The sequence below is a fragment of the Bidens hawaiensis genome, unplaced genomic scaffold (assembly GCF_021521415.1).
Source record: "Bidens hawaiensis isolate Kalapana, Puna unplaced genomic scaffold, B.hawaiensis_p1.1 tig00003430_1, whole genome shotgun sequence".
In the NCBI taxonomy this organism is placed as follows: Eukaryota; Viridiplantae; Streptophyta; class Magnoliopsida; order Asterales; family Asteraceae; genus Bidens; species Bidens hawaiensis.
This window is the reverse complement of record NW_027491191.1, coordinates 1,559,969-1,574,800: the sequence shown is the minus strand read 5'-3', so window position 1 is coordinate 1,574,800 and position 14,832 is coordinate 1,559,969.

Here is a 14,832-nt window from a genome sequence, read left to right as displayed (position 1 = left end):
ACTTATGAACTTCCCATGTGCCGGTATTCACCGCACCAATGCGTGAAGAAGTAAGTAATTGCGTGTGGAAGGCGGCAAAACCCGCATAAACACAACGCTAAAAATGTTAAAAAGTTCTAAGGAAAACCTACACGCAGGTCAGATGTAAGTAAAGTTTAGCCATCCTTATAAGTGCAAGTGACGGTCTTACCCGCACAATCACAAACAAGGAAGCAAAACTTCAACCTATCATCTACCACGTTCAAAGGTTAACTTATTATGAACACTTAGAAAATTTCAAGGGAAAGATAAGGAAAACCTACACGCAGGTCAGATGTAAGTAAAGTTTAGCCATCCTTATAAGTGCAAGTAACGGTCTTACCCGCAAAATCACAAACAAGGAAGCAAAACTTCAACCTATCATCTACCACGTTCAAAGGTTAACTTATTATGAACACTTAGAAAATTTCAAGGGAAAGATAAGGAAAACCTACACGCAGGTCAGATGTAAGTAAAGATTAGCCATCCTTGTAAGTGCAAGTGACGGTCTTACCCGCACAATCACAAACAAGGAAGCAAAACTTCAACCTATCATCTACCACGTTCAAAGGTTAACTTATTCTGAACACTTAGAAAATTTCAAGGAAAAGATAAGGAAAACTTCCACGCAGGATAAATGTAAGTTTAGCCATCCTACTAAGTGCAAGTGACGGTCCCACCCGCACAATCATGAAAGAGGAAGCAAAAATAAACTTATAATTTACCATGTCAAAAAGTTAAACTTATCTAAGTACTAAAGAAATTGCTAAGTGTAAACATGCGTAAAATAAACAAAGAAAAGGACATTCTTTATTTCATCAACTTGAATATTACAAACATTGCTGGGTATATACCCGCATACAAAAGTACAAGAGCAAATATCTACGCTAGTGGCGGAAAGGGATCTTTTGGATCATGCTTCAGGACCACTCCCACTTGGACCCGCACCGTCAGCAGAGGGTGACGGTTCAAGGAAAGCTCTAACGACAGCAAGCCCATCATCAGCAGCAGCAATTTCATTTACCTTCTCCACCACCGGATGCGGGAAGGCAGCATACTGGTTCACTGCTTGGTCATAAATAGTTTCGGTATCCGCGTTATACAAAGGGAAGTTGGAAGGCGGGACGCCTTTCTCAGCAAACCCTAGACCAAGCAGGAAGCCGGTCCATTCCCCATCCTCATGAGAAGCGTTGAGGGCTGCGCTCATAGCATCGTCGTAAGATGTCTCTGAAAAGATCCGATGCACAACCTACAAAAAATGTACAAGTATAAGAACTTCTATTCTACAAAGGAAAGCGTGACGACATAAAGCTAAAATACCTGAGGCAACGCTTCTCGAAGAAGCCATTCCTTGGCAACCAGAGCTTGGGTGCAGGCGCGTTCAGCTTCGTTCTTATTAAGGTTGGCGAGAAGCACATCCCTTGCAGCGGCCTCTTCAACGCCCTTAAGCTTCCGCTCGGTGTGCGCAAGCACACCCCTCTGGTCCAGGATCTCTTGAAGCTTCTTCGCATCCTCCATAGCCAAGGCATCATGAGCCTGTTGAAGAGCCTCTAACTTAGCTTTAAGTTCTTCATTCTCCAGGCGGAGAGGCTCAGCAACAGCTTCAGCCTTGGTGGCCCTCTCGGTCGCGTTCCTCGCAGTCTCCTTAGCTAGCCGAAGCTGTTCGTTAACAGCTTGGGCAGCCTTGGAGCGGGCCTCGAGTCGCGCTTGAACCTCAACCTCGAGGGCCTTGAAGGCCTTCTCCTTCTCCGCAGATACTGCGGTCAGTTTTTGGTTCTCCTCCCGGAGAGCACGCGCCTGAGATACTTCCTTAACGCGAGCTGCTTTCAACTTGTCGTTTTCACGACAAAGCAGCTCGACGCGTGGCTGCATCCGGGCCAGGAGAACCCGAAGCTCGTTGGTTAGCCTACCCTCCTGGTAGCTAACCATGGCTTCCCCCAACGCACCATGGGGAGCAGCGTGGCGAGCCCAGTCCACGCACTCCACAGGTGTGCGAAGGGTTGTTCCTCGGCGTATGTTCCATCTTGGAACATACACTTCATTGGAATCCGACACTGCAAAAGAAACAAAGCAGTTAGGAAAAGATGATAAAAATTACATAAAAGGACAAAAGAGCCCTACGCACCTGTAGGGTCGATCACAGGCCGATAGCCACCGAACCCATCACCTGAACCTAAGGGAAATCCATCGAAAAGGTCAGGCAGATGGGAAGGTAACAAATATCGGCGAGAAGCCCCGCGCGTACCTGAAGGTCCAGCCGTCGAGGCCGATGGCGGAGGCGGCATTGTTTCCGCCGCAGTCGATGGCGGAGGCATGGTGTCCGCCGCGGACGCCGCCGAAGAGTCAGCAGCAACAATAACCGCCGGCTCGGTGAACGATGCTGTAAAAATTGCACTCACCGCCGGCGGTGACGTCATCTCGGCTGGAACAGTTGGCTCAAAGGATTGAACAACTGGACCAGCGGAAGCAGGCGAAGGTGCCTGGGTCGACGCCTCAGGTAGGCTGACCGAGCCTACCGTCATTGGCGGAGAAGTACTCCCCTGCGCTCCACCCTGGAATGCGTCAACATCCACGCCTGCACAAGAAGATAAGTGTTAACAAATTTATAAAGTGATAAATCTACAAGAATGTTTGTACTTACGGGTTTTCTTGAGCCTGAACGTACGGAGGGGCGGGGACAAGCCCGATGGGGCCGGTCTCTTGATGCCGGTCACCGTCGTCGTCGGTTCTCCGGAGGTAACAGTCGTAGCCTCCGGAGCAGTGGTCTTCTCACCACCGGAGTTCCCCACCACCTCTTCATTATCTTACTCGGTGTCAGATAGAAGCACCGGATCAGCTGTGGAGGCCACCTTCTCCTTCCCTTTCCCGCCGGCAGCCTTCCTCTTCCGCACTAGCGGAGGACCATCTGCGGATTCCTCAGAAGAAGAAAGGACGTAAGGAATTCCAGCAGCAGGTACAGCAGTGAGGGGTTGAGGATAGAATATCGCCTTACCTGGCCGCCGGTGGCTCAGGATCTCTTGGCCCGGCGGATAGACCTCCACAAACCGATCCGTCATTTGTTCCAGGATGGGCAACTCGTTCTCGTCTAGAGCACGAGTACCCATCCGCGCGGGACCGTCAGCTTCCCGCGGGTACAGGAGCGACTCCAAGTTGTTCCCCTCTGAAAGAAAATAAACAGTTAGAAGATAAAATCGTATAAGCAAAGAGAAACAGAGCATACCGTAAGGGATAGAGTTCGAACCGTATTCGAGGACGATTGGAACCTTTTGCGCGTCAGCCTCCTTCCACACTCGGCTCATCCCCAACATCACCATCCCGGACTCCGGAAACCGGAAAACCGGAGATTGGACCAGGGATATCTTTGCAAACCATTCCGCCTCCTGGTAGTTTGTAGCGTGGTGGCTCGGAATGGCTTGGCCATTTTTAAACTTCATGGCAATGGGGACGGCGCGAGCAGAAATGTAGAAGAACTCCCGCTTCCACGATCGGAGACTGCGCTCTGTCGCGCAAATCTTCAAACCCTTGATTCGGGTTGTCAGGGTGTACCAGCCCTGGATGCACCTCCAAGTATAGAAGGTCATCAGGCGGTCCACGTAGGGCTCAACACCCAATATCCGGCACACCCACTCGAAGTGGCGAATCTTCGCGATCGCCATTGGGTGCAGCTCGGTCAGATGAACACCGTGCCTTTCGAGGACACGGTAAACAAACTTTGTCAATGGGAACCTAAGGTTCCCATAAACAAAGAATGCAGCATATACCCCGATCTTGCCACTGGGGGCATCGTACACGGTCTGATGGGGTTCAGGAAACTCAGGCTCGAGAGGATCGAGCATGAACTTCCTAACAACATACCGGTACTGATCGCCGGGCAGAGCACACTGGCACTCACCAGCAGTACTCTTGTCATCGGCCGAAGACTCAAGATCACGAGAAGACATTGTGCAGAAAAAAGAAAGCGATTTCGGGAAAATGCTAGCCTGAAAAGGGGAGTATTTGCCGGAAATCGCTAAAGAAGAAGGAGAGAAGGGTGAAAGTGTGGATTGCAAACAGCCCTCTCCCCCTTTATATACTAATCGCAATTAATGCGATGAATTTAATGCGGAGGAGAGAGAAATCGAAGGTGCAATGAAACTATGACACGTGGCATAAAGCAGGCTGGCAACAGCTGTTGACAGGACGTGTGCCAGCAATTTCGCGGCCACGCGCCCGAAAAATCGCGCCCACGCGCCTGAAAAAGAGACTGGAATGACCATATAATGTCACGTCACCATAACTTCCTGCACGACCTAACACAGTCAGAAGAAACCGTCGCACGACGTTTCAGACGTTTGGACTGTTCCTATCTTTCTACCAACTCTTCGAATTTTGAAATTCAAAATTCAAAAAAGATTCAAAAGTAAGCGGGAAAACACCCCTTACCTTGGCAAACAAGTAACCATAAGCCGGGTGCGGGTACAGTGTTAAGGCAAAACCCTTCACATACCTAGCACCCGCAGGGAATTGAAGCCAAGAATACCTTGGCAACCAAATAAATATAAGACAGGTGCGGGTACAGTGTTAAGGCAAAACCCTTCACATACCTAGCACCCGCAGGGAATTGAAGCCAAGAATACCTTGGCAACCAAATAACTATAAGACAGGTGTGGGTACAGTGTTAAGGCAAAACCCTTCACATACCTAGCACCCGCAGGGAATTGAAGCCAAGAATACCTTGGCAACCAAATAACTATAAGACAGGTGCGGGTACAGTGTTAAGGCAAAACCCTTCACATACCTAGCACCCGCAGGGAATTGAAGCCAAGAATACCTTGGCAACCAAGTAACTATAAGACAGGTGCGGGTACAGTGTTAAGGCAAAACCCTTCACATACCTAGCACCCGCAGAGAATTGAAACCAAGAAGGATCTTCTAGGCAATGCTTGCGGATAGAGGAATAACATCCCCGCATAACGGGAACGTCGAGAATTATATTGTTTGAAACTCCGTAATGGAATTGGTGGTCTTAGCATAATTGATCACTATGTTGAAAACCACCAGAACCTCATGGAGACTATATACAAGTAAGCCTCAACGCTCCTGCCTTGCGAGAAGGTTACATACCTACCCGCATCATACCCAAAGATCAAGCAAAAAAATCGGGAATTTTTGCAAGTGACACTAGGAAACCCGCGGGAAGAATCCCCACGGAGAACCTTAAAACTAAAAAGCCTTTTCAAAACCCCTTGCTCAAAGTCCAAAAGTTCACCTCACTTTATTAAACATTCATGAGAAGAACATTGGACTGGGGGGACTTGAAGAGGTAGGTCCCAGCAGAGCCCGGTTGGTCCCGCAAGACTCACCTTGAACAGGGACGTCTGCGCAAAGGCCATCTGCTTCCGCAGGACCCACCATGCTCAGATAACCTTACGCGCAGTACGCAAGCTGTACACGCAGGGAAAGCCTCCCAATGGTGAAGTACCCCGCCTGTTCCCGCAGTTGCGGATACAAGCCATCAGGGAAGGCTACCCGCAGACAGCAGGGCTACACGCACAAGACAATAGATACTTCAGTAGTCACATGAAGGAATGAGCAAGACGGGAACAATCCCGCCAAAATGAGCCAGTCCGTATGATTCTGAAAGATCTGTACTATACCTACCAAGGTATGGATATGACAGACAATCTGACCAGAACAGCCCATGAACCAATCACAGGGTGACAGCTCACCGACAACAGTACGAGGAGGAGCACCCTCTAGTACTGTTTGTCACTATTAGCCGCTGCCTACTCACCAACCCTTACTGCAGGGCATGCGCAGCCTACAGTTGGTGAAATAGTGTTACTGTGGGCCGTAACCTATTCACCAACCAGCATGGCCTGCGTATAATCCACAGTAGGTAGGACGTGCATAATCTACAGTTGGAGGAATAGTGCAGCCGACATAGTTACTGTTGGCCGTAACCTATCCACCAACCAGTATTGCCTGTGCATAGTCCACTGTTGGTAGAACAGGAATACTATTCAGCCGGCTATACCTTCTAACCTACCTTCGGCTATAAATACCCCAACATCTTGGAATGGTAAGATCATCTGCTACCCAGTTATCTCGCAATCTCTTAATATACACTTATATTCAGAGCAACCTAGTCTGATTCTCACGCCGGAGGGTGGTCACAAGGAGGAACCCCCCCCTTCTCAGTGACGAGCTTACGGTGTTTGTTTTGCAGGTCTCCTAAAGAACAGCCTTCTCAGTTAGACCTCATCCGTGGGAAACATTACTTAACCCCCAGATTATCTATAATCTGTCTAGATTATCTATAATCTGTCCAGGGTTCACTTAGTGTTTCTTCAATAACTGACACAATTTTGTTATTTGTATCAAATTGGTATAATAAAAAAGGTAACTGGATTTTAAAATTCAAACTCCAATCTATAAATAGTACTTTCTTACAAAGAATTTGATCCACCACACTTATAAATTTCCCTTTTGATTCCTGTGATAATTTTACTTTAATGGAGAAATAACGTTGTCTACCAAGACAAGAAGTTAAGTGACTTTTATCCCAATAAAATGTTAATGTTGTAAGTTGTGTTAAAACATAAATGTTTAGCTTAATTTGAAGAAGTGAAGATTTGAGCTAGAAATCGCAAGATCTCAGTTTGAATCGAATCCCAATCGGGTTTTATCACACTAGGTCTTTGAGTGACGGGGTTTTCCATAACAAAAGATGGTAGGCTTGGGCTATCCAGCACTGTCTGCAATCGCGAGCTTGTGGAGTTATCTTTTTGTTTATTAGTTCTTCATGTATGTAATAGAAAACATGAATATTATGATAAACCTGCAACTAAAACATACATGTCACAGCAGAGAGAGAAGCCACGGATGATGAGAAAGATCCAGACGACATGATAGTCAGTTTTGTCGAGTTCCCCTTTATGATGTATATTAGTGATGAAGATTAGGGTTCTTGAGAACCCGAATAATATATATAGAGAAAGAGGGTCACAAAATTCTTATGTGAGGTTTAGGGTTATGTTGTGTGATGTTAGTTATCCTCTTCATATATTTATATACACCCAAGGGGAAACCCTTGATTAGTAAGAAAGGGTAATTTGATTCATCAACAACTACTTAGCTAATATAATAATAAGTTATAATTAATTAACTTTGATCTATTATAATATAAATGATCATGAGAGCCATACATAACTATATATATCATATATTTATTCTTACACTTTTGTCATTGAGTTACTCCAAGTAGCTAGGCTTTTAATAGTGGTTACAGATTACTTGTTCGTTAAAAAAAAAAGAATGAAAGTTAGTGGTAGATGGAGCTAGTTATCCTTAACAGTGAGATTGCCCTGAATAATAAAAAAGAGAGAGAGAAGTCATTAAAAAATTGAGTATAAATTATTATAGTTATACATATAGATAAAAATCAATAACTGGTGCCCAAAAAAAAATTAGTACTTATAATATAGTTTCATAGACTTCACGTACTTGTTAGTGATACTAATTTGGGAGGCTGGTTCCTTTAGTTTTTTTTTTATCTATTTATCACCCGGGTTCGATTCCTTTCATGTTGACTATAGGTGATAATTATTTTTTTATCTATTTACTAGTTTGAGGCTCGTGCATTACACGGGTAATTGATGAAAATTTTAAACTTTAATTATTAAGTAAACTACAATCAACAAATTGATCATATATTGTTAATACAATTACAATTTACATTACAATTTAAAACCATGTTCAAATAATACCGATTATTCTGAGTTAGAATAATATTCTTAGATTTAAAGTTTCATAAAGTGAATGTAGTGATTCTTATATATATTAGTTGAAAGTAGGGTTGTCACTTTTACCCGTAACCTGAAATCCAACCTAAGAAAACTTTTACTCGAACCCAAACTAACCCGACCCGAGAAACTCGAACCTAAGAAAATACTTATTCGAACCAGAACCAAAATAATTCGGGTTGGTTCTTGGGTCCAGATTCTAGGTTTCGGGTCAACCCGAATAAACTATTAAATTAAAATCATATATATATATATATAGGTATTAAAGGCTAAGCCTTAGCCGCTAGCGTTATCAAGATTTAGTCTAAGTCGATTGTTCTCATTCTACATATTATGAATCGAATGTTTAACGCTTATTATTTTGAATATAAACTATAATAAACACTTTAATGTACTAACCAACATTTAACACTAACATTACCTCAGTTCGTTGTATTTATGTAAAAATAAAATTAATAAATAATATAATATTGAAATTATGTAAATAATTGATGAAAACGATATTGTAGATTTCAATATCCTAAATGATTTTTCGAAAACGTAAATAATGGAGTTGAAACAAATTTTTAGTTTAAAATATTAAATGCTATTAATTAAGTAATTTATCTTATAAGACATATTAAATAAAATATATTTAAATGTATAAAATATATATATCAAGTTATAAATATATGTTTTTGAGACATTTTTGTCAGAGTTATAGAAGAAAATATTGAAAACTAAATATTGATCTTCTTATTGCTAAAACTCTTTATACTACTCAAAAAAGTTGTATTAATAAATGACATATAGTTTATATAGTAAATCAATATACATATGAACTAGTTTGATCCTCCCGTGTTACGGGGGTTTATTCAAGTTTTTGGTTTAATCGTTTTGCTATTTTATGATGATTTATTTTATTTTTTAACGTAGTTTAGTTTTAATTTAATACATATATATTAGTCTGTTATTATATTTTTTAGCATTTGAGTTTTTTCAATTGAGATGTGTAGGTTTTTTAGATTTTTAATGAACAAAAATAATCGGACACAAGCATGTTGATTTTTTTAAATGAACAAACATAAACACAAATATTTGTCTAATGAAAAACGGGATGTTAATATAGTTTACAATGGTGGGTAGTATCAGAAGTTAACCGGCGATTAAGATGATAGACCATCAATAGAGAACATGTAAAGGATATAAATTAAATTAGGGTTTAATGATAGTGTTTACCAATAAATTAGATCTTATAACCCGTTTTAGGGCTATTAGGGTTTGGTAAGACCCATAATTCGTGTAAATTATTTTTTGATGATTAATGGGTTATTTCACAAATAAATGAGATGTATAACCCGTTTAGGAGTTATCCGGGTTTGATGAAACCCATGACCCGTAAAATTATTGTTTGATTATGAAAGAGTTTCATAAATATATGAGATGTTATAACTCATTTAAAGACTATCCGGGTTTGGTAAGACCCATAACGGTGAATTTGGGTCAAATGCATGAGAAACCTCCATTTAGAAATCAAGCAATCTGTGGCTCTAGAGAATGGGGGGAACAACCTGAGAGCAACACATAGGATTTCATGGTAGACAATTATATAGATAGTTAGATTATAAGTATATTATTCAACTTCAATGATTTAATGCTAAAGACCAATATATATATATATATATATATATATATATATAGATTATAAGTATATTATTCAACTTCAATGATTTAATGCTAAAAACAAAGATATATATATATATATAATATGTATTCTCCATGTTTGCAATATTTATACAAATTTTTTGTAGAAAATTAAGAAAATACGTATTTCCTGAGTTCAAATGCATATGAGAAAATTTTAAATTCAAATCGAAACCAATCTTATATAAAAAATTATGCACTGCTGTTCGAATCCCAACTTAAAAACAATTTATAGTTTACCATACAAATCCAAATTCTTCGACAATGACGCACCTTTATTTTTTTTAATTTGCAATTACCTGTACTTGACTTTTAAATTTTATTTTAACAGGCTTGCAACTTTATTTCACTATTAATGTTGATGAATGAATCAATAAGTATTTACATTTAATAAAAATAAACTTTTATTCATATATAGAAATGACTTAAAAGATAAGGTCCGTATATTAAAATTGGTTGAAAAAAAAGTAATGATGGCTATGAGATTGACAAGTGACAAAAATGGTAGTCTTTTATTAGAATAGATAGATTGTTTTTATTTTGTGGGTTGTGAGTCCGTGACGATTTTTAAACATATTTGAATTTAGTTTTTTCAAAGGCAATTTTTTAAGGTCTTTTTAAGTATGATAACTTGATGAAATTAAGTTTTAGAATTAATTTCGGTATCGTAAAAAACCTAAGAGATTCCAACTAAATATGCATCGACTCATTGCCTCAATGCCCATATTTTTGTTTCTTTAGTTCAGTACCGTAACGAAGCTAGCCAATAACAAAATTATTTTTATATTTACTTCTGGTACGATAACGAACTTAACTGATACCAACAGAATGTGTGTCGATTCGCCTCTGTTAACACCTGTGTTTTGTTTATGTGTGTTTTTTTTAAATATGTTAACTTTTCAAAATTATTTTTTGGGTTTAGTCCAGTATCGTGGCGAACCTATCAATACCAACCGAATTCATGCCAAATCGCATGTATTTCTCCACACACCCCATATATATATATATATATATATATATATATATATATATATATATATATATATATATATATATATATATATATAGGTATTGGATCATTTCAGAAGTTTTTTTACAGTGAGAAGTGTTATATATATATATATATATATATATATATATATTTAAAGGTATATGTTTGCTAATTTGTTTTTCTAATTTAGTGTCGGTACCATTACAAACCTAACCAATACCGACCGTATATGTGTCGCTTTGATCATAAGTTGTACGTGTGTTGACAGTATTTGGAGTGTTCACACATATTTTCTTTTATTTAGTGTAGATGTCGTTATGAACTTAACCGATACCGACCGGATTTGCGTCAAACCGTCACAACGTGGCAATGTTGGTGCCACAAAGGTTTTTTGGAATTAGCTATTATGACTTTTATGCAAGTATTTTGATGAATAAACCAACTCTACCATGTGGTCTGAGATCTGATGGATACTATGGTATTTGATAATGCTTTATTATTGTGTTCATATGATGAGAATGCTGGTTAGAACCAAACTTCTAACAAGATGTTAGTTTTTTGCTATTTTTTCTTTCTTTGGTTTGTTGGAGATTGGAATTCATTTTTTAAATATTTCTTTTTGTTTCTTTTATGTTTTATATTATCTATTATTATTATTATTATTATTATTTATTATTATTATTTTTTTTCTTTTAATGTCCATTTTCTGAAATTATTATCTAGGTTTATTTTGATACCCTAGCGAACCTATTTAATATCGATCGAATTCGTGTCGATTCGTTACCACAATGCCGGTTTTACCGATCGAATAAACGTTGTGTTAAATGTTATTTTTTGTATCATAAGTTATATGGGTACCGTTACTATAATGAGTATTTACTAATTTATTTTTAGTGCTTATTGTCGATACCATAGTGAACGTAACCAATTCCGATCAAATTCGTGTCGTTTTGATCATAAGTTGTACGCGTGTCAATATTGTATTGGGAGTTTGCAGATTTATCCTTTTGATTTAGTGTCGGTGTGGTAATGGACTTAAAGATTTAACGAATACCGAACAAATTCGCGTTGCTGCACCGCCGCAACACAGCCGGTTTATACCTAGTTTGATTTAATTATCAAAACACAAATACATAATTATGTGCGTATTAATTTAATTTGTATTAACGAGTAACCAAGCATATTCTTACTAACAATAATTTGATTATGATGAATAAAAATGTTTTATTCTTTGAATATATACTACGTGGTTTCTGCTTAGTAACATATTTAATCAATTTAAGCATACTCGATTTTCATTTTAAAACTTGTAACTCTGTGCCAGTGTAGCAAAAGTCAGATTTCAATGTTGACTAGTCGACGACTAGTCGGTTTTCGAACCCCTACATTGGAGACTTTTTCCAAGTCGGCCTGAATTAGTCGGAGACGGTCAAAGTCGATCAAAAGTCAGGTGAGGCGGTCTAGGCGGCCAAAGTCGGCCTAGGAATTTCTAAAAGTAGGGATAGGCGGGCTAGGGTTCTCTAAAAGTCAGTTAAAAGCCATTCAAAAGTTGTCGAGTCAGCTACAGTACACATTTGACGTGAATTATGTTTGACAAAAATATAATATTCAAAAATTAATTTTATTTATATTTACCATGTCCTAGTACTTTTCGAGTACTCCCTAATTACTTTGACTACTCCAAACTCATCAATCGGTCGTCTATGGTCCGCCAAACGACTTTTGCAACATTTCCCTATGCATTTAACAATTTAAAATATATAACAATTAAATTTAAAAGATTAGGCTTTTAGCTAAATACCTGGGACACACCTGGTGCTGAGGCACACGATCGGGCGGCGTACCCTGCTAAAAAATAGTTTTTAGTTGTAATTATATGTTAAAATATCGACTGACCCAAGAAAATTTTGGCACAATCCCTCATAGAATTTCAAGAAATATTCCATGCTGAAAAAATAGAAAAAAAAATTACACACACATATATGTGTCACACACACACACATATATATGAGAAAATTCCAATTTGCCTCCCTGTGATATATCGTCGGGAGATGGATTGACCACTGAAAAAGAATTTGCGCACCTATGTTTACTGGGCGGGTTTTTTTTGGCTCTCTGCAGTGCTTATTTTGATCAGAATGCTCCCTACAGTGTTAATAATTAGTTAAATGACTATTATACCTTTCATCTTCATCTTCATCATTAACATTCAAACACATCAAGAACATGAACCCAGAAAATCAAGAACATCAAGAACCCTAACACAAACACAAACCCAAAAAATCAAGAAAATCATCTCCGTCTAAGAACCCTAACCCATAAATCTTATACAAACACATAAATTAACATCATCATTCAAACACAAACTCATATCTTCATCTTCATCATTCATCTTCATCTTCTTCACCCATAACCTATCACCGCCGCCGTCACCACCATTCCTTCGTCACACCATATCTTCATCTTCATCACCACCACCTATCTTCTTCACCCGCAACCCGTCATCGTCGCCATCGCCGCCGAAAATCGTATTCTGGTCAATAAACATTACAGCCACCATCCTCTCATGCCTCTCTGTCGGAAAATCGGATTCCGGCCACCGGCTGCCGGAAAATCGGATTCCGGCCCTTTTCACTTTTTCAACCTCCATCATCACATCACCACTCACCAAACACCATGCGCTACCATTCTTGTTCATCAAAGTGGCATCACCATATTTATTTTCAAATCTCATCTACACCTTAGATCTAGATCTATGTTTTTTTTGTTCAAATTCTTGTATAAAACCTATGGGTTTGGTGGTGGGAAGTTTTCCGGTGGACGAAGACGGCGACGGTGGCGACGGGGAGGGATGAGAGAGTTGAGAAGATGATGATGATGATGATTATGATGATGATGATGATGATGATGGTTGAGATGATGATAATGATGATGATGAGCTGCTCTAGTATTATTATTATTACTATTATTGTTATTATTATTAGATATTATTATTATTTGTCTAGTTACTAAAGTACCCTCAACCAGGGGCTCATATTACAAAATTAACAAATACATTGTTACATAATGCGCAAATTCTTTTTCAGTGGTCAATCCATCTCCCGTCGTCGATATATCACAGGGAGGGAAATTGGAATTTTCTCTCTCTCTCTATATACTACAATGTAAGCTGATATTCTCTAATTCAGAAACTCAAGTCTAATTTTAACCCAGTTTATAAGTTTAAAGTAACTTTGAACCCAATATGAAAGCCCACATTTTTTATTTAGTCTAGTACTATAAATATTGTAGGGTCGGATATTGTGAATCCTACCAGAATATTACTTACTTAAGAATGTCTCTATATATGATGTTATTGTTAGATTAAAAAAAATGAAAACCAATAAAAAACTAAAGAACAACTTTATAGATATTGTTCTTTCATTTTCCATTTATAATAATGTTTCATGCATTAATTTTGGTTACGTGAAGTTTATTTGAATATTTTTAAATGGCTCGACTCGAATCAAACCGAACCAAACAAAAGTTATCACATAGCACCCAAAAATTTTCAGGCCCCGTGAAGTTTACTTTTATTTTTATTTTACTAATAGCTAAACATCAAACTATAATTGCATGAATGCTTAGGTACAACAATGATAAAAATGTGTGTGGGCCTGTTCATTTGGTCACCTACACAATCTTCACTGTTATGGTATCATACCATTAAAACGACAACACATGCAAAATAGAAAAGAGTAATATTGAATTATCTTAAATTCCGTTTCAAAAATACCTTTAAACAAATTATCTTTTTCAAATAGAGTTTTGATATAAAAATACCTGTGACCAATTGATTTAGTGATATGGTATTTACCCTCACAAATGTAAAGTTTTTTGGTTTAAATCATTGAATATAATAATATCATATTTTTGTAGTTGGCCAATAATAATCATATCTCAAAATATTTTGGCCACTGGTCCCACTTTACGCACTAAAAAAAGGGTTTTCAATAAGTTGAGATTTGATAACTTATCAACTTATAGGTTTGGAATTTCCATTCCACCCTTTCATTCCACCCATTTTTCTTTAACCATTACACCCTTACATAAATAAGCTAAACCAAACACTTTTAAAAAAAACAACTTATTAACTTATTGCTTTTAAGTTAATCCAAACACTTTTTTGGAAACTCCTTCTTAGATGACTATAAGTCCTTTTCCAACTTATCACAAAAATGTCTTTTCAACTTAAATAAGGAATCCCTCGACGTGTCTATATTTCTTTAGTATACAACGGTATAAATTGGATGTGGCTCAATGGTAGAGCATTCATTTTACTAGTGAGAGGTAGGGGGTTCAAACCTCACTATCACC